Raw genomic sequence first — 3,443 nt, 5'->3', positions numbered from 1 at the left:
AGATGGATGTACTCTTAAGTCACTGTGTATACTCATATTCTAGGTATTGATGAATGTACTCGTAAGTCACTGAGTGTACTCATATTCTAATGTATAGATAGATGTACTCGTAAGTCGCTGGGTGGAATCATATTCCAGTGAATAGATGGATGTACTCGTAAGTCACTGAGTGGACTCTTATTCTAGTGAATAGATGGATGTACTCGTTAGTCACTGAGTGTACTCATATCATAATGTATAGATGGATGTTCTCGTAAGTCCCTGAGTGGACTCATATTCTAGTGTATAGATGGATGTACTCGTAAATCACGTAGTATACTGATATTCTAGTGTATAGATGAGTGTACTCGTAAGTCACTGAGTGGACTCATATTCTAGTGCATGTATAGATGGCTGTACTCGTATAACTGATCCTCGTGGAGTTGTACTGGTAATTGACGTACAAAGTTTGGAAAGCCTAGATATCATTACTCAGCGTATACTGATACCAAGGGGAAGTCTACTTGTATGTACTTAAGCTGTTGTACTCCTACCAACAAGACAATTGCTGGATGGCTGTTAGACTACATACCAGCAGCATGAACCATATATACGATAACTCTTTCTGTAAACTGCTTGATCTTGTTACACGACTAACTATATAGAATGTATATACACACTTCACACCAAAACTGTTGTTCCTTGCCGATCTGTCGCTAGACCAAATAAAACATAAAATAAAAGAATATGGCTTTCCGCGTCAAAGGTCGTCGTTATAGAAAACACAGCCATTAAAACAAAGTAAGAACTCACGTATTTGATTTTTAATTTGTTACCCCGATGTGTCAACAGTTTATCGTCAGATTTATGGCCGGGTGGTTTGTAGAGCCCTTAAAACTGAGTTGCCTTTAAATCTTTGCCATGTCTGTGGCTGCAGAAAGACCGTAATTCTGTCGTAATAAAATATTGAAATGATGCTGGTTCGAAGTTAAATTATTATTGGAATGAGCTAAAGGAAGTTAAGGAATAGCAGTGCTAGACAATTTCGAAATGAAATTTTGAGCTTTATGAAAGTCGGTGAAATTATGAGATATGGAAGAACTTCTGTCGTCCAATTATATCATCCTTTTTGAAAGTCTATGGCAATCATAGGTTACAACAGACAACAAGACGCATTATACATTGAAGTAATTTAGTTTCTCGGGGGGGGGGGGGGTGGGGATGGGGGCGGCATTTGCCTTTGTCGTTTACCTCCATTTTATTTAAAAAAAAGTACGTTCAAAGTATCTCTTTCGAGATCCGGCTTTAGGAATCACAAATGATTTCGAGTTGGTTAGCATCATGTTTGATCTCTAGAGTAAGGCAAAATATGTCACCAAAAATAGAACTAGTATTGTTCGATACAGGTGACAAACGCCTACAGTGGAATAACGACCTTCCTTACCGGTTTCAAACCTCTGGACATACAATCAGCGTCCATAGCCTAGTGGTTAAGGTGTCCGCATATAAAGCGGGAGGCCCGGGTTCGAATCCCGGTGGAGGCTGGAAGTTTTTTCACTGTTCTGGATTTTCAACTCACTACAATTTCAATTATATATGTTTATATGTATAGATAGATATATATAGACATGATCATTTAGAAAATAAATTTGAATATCATTGGCCAGATGCGCACGCAAAACGAGCGTAAAAATACGCCATATGTATGAAGATGCTGAGTGTGTTTACTTTTATACAAATCGGAGCGCATTGACCAAACCGGTTGACCCCTAGTTCTGGACCGGTGAGCCGTTGGGTTCCGATTTCCCCATGACTATACGAAAGGTGCTATAGTTTTCGCACGAGGCGCGAAATACGGTTTAAAATTATAACAAAAATACAGATATGAAACTAAGACGAAATACACAAGAGGTTATCTCGTACTATCGCGACCGACGACCTTACAAAGTTGAATAATAAAAAAAAAACTCATCTTTTTTGGAGACTTTGTCTTTGAACTTTTGTCTCTCCTTTTCACACTTGATATTAAAACAATCAAAATGCCACGCTTAATTTAAAATACTGTCTATTGCTAATGACAGATGTCTCACGTATATTCTCTTGTTGTCATCCCAAGGGGAAGTTCACAAGGTTCTGCTTTGGAACGTGAAAGAAGTATTTATGACAACCCTTGTGATTTGTGAAATTTTAATGACTTTTTCACACCTTTAATTTAATATTTGTGTCAGTGGACTCAACAAGAGGAGCATGTCAGTACCAGACTTTGGCAAGGATCTACCCGTTTTCAATATACATCAGTACGTTAGAAAATGGGCAATAATTGGACTGTGTGCATGGGGGGGGGGGGGAGTAGGCTGCAATACACTTTTGGAGTTCATGAAACTTATCGGTTGCTAAACAGAACTATTCCTGTAGAGGTTATCGCGAAAAGGGAACATATACAGTCTTCCCAGCTCCCTGTAGTGAAACTAATGGGTACAGTTATCACTGAGTATCCCTATCAGACAACATTACATGGACTTTTTACTTTTTGTCGATTTAATGTTATACCAAAATTTTAATACCTTCAGAAGGTAAACTGTTTATATAACTTTAAAATAAAATATCATGACGTATAGGTTGAGATAACGTACAGTACTATCTTATATACTGCTAATACGCAATGCCTATCACTTGTCTGCGTAGCCCGGCTTTGATCTCTAGGTTATTCCGTGGTCGACGACAGGGCAGTAGAAGACTCTAAGCGGGATATGCAGGTCTATTCTTTTATGGATATACAACTCTGAAAGGAAATTAACATTTAGTCATAACAGTGACCTACTGATTACCATTAGTTTCGCGACGACGAAAACTTAAAATATTTACTGAACAGAATACCTCTGAAAAACATATCTTTGTATAGTTATACCATGGAGCTCTTGGTTATAGCTCCATAGTTATACCATGGAGCTAGGTTTATAGCTCTATGGTTATACTTTACTTTTGCGTATCAGGAAGACTAACGCTGCATTCACAAGCTATGTATAAGTGATTTAAATACCTCTCCGCGAAGTTGTCTTCCTTCAAGGTGACACCTGTTTTGTGGTCCGTGCGAGGTTAAATTTGAGAAACTTTCTAGGCTAAAACCATAAAATGAAAATGTACGGAATTCTTTTGATCGACCTTTTGATCAGTCTATTGGCCAGTTTGCATACACACCAATGCCGATATTAGCAAAGAGGTCAAACATGGAGCATAAAAAGGCCGACCTGAAATTAGTCATACGAAATATGAAAGATACGTCCATGTTGTCGAAGACTTTGTCCATTTTTCTTTACTATATGCCAATTTTTTCAATAAATACGCCTTACTAGCAAGTGTAATGTAAGTGTAATATGATGTAAACATATACATGCCATTACTTTATAACGATATTTATTTGTTAATCAAGGTATGTCAGTTTACAACATATCGATTAACATCAA

General features: G+C 37.6%; 1 non-coding gene across 1 annotated transcript; it reads left to right on the top strand.

Annotated features, from left to right (window-relative positions):
• Nucleotides 1-1,451: 1,451 nt before the first annotated feature.
• On the top strand, nucleotides 1,452-1,523 carry Trnay-aua (transfer RNA tyrosine (anticodon AUA)). The gene has a single exon. It is a non-coding gene; the product is annotated as a tRNA-Tyr (tRNA).
• The last annotated feature ends 1,920 nt before the right edge of the window (nucleotides 1,524-3,443 follow it).

This window comes from Apostichopus japonicus, chromosome 21 (genome assembly GCF_037975245.1).
Source record: "Apostichopus japonicus isolate 1M-3 chromosome 21, ASM3797524v1, whole genome shotgun sequence".
Lineage (NCBI taxonomy): Eukaryota > Metazoa > Echinodermata > Holothuroidea > Aspidochirotida > Stichopodidae > Apostichopus > Apostichopus japonicus.
The sequence above is the reverse complement of the archived record's forward strand: the minus strand, read 5'-3'. Positions and strand labels throughout refer to the sequence as shown.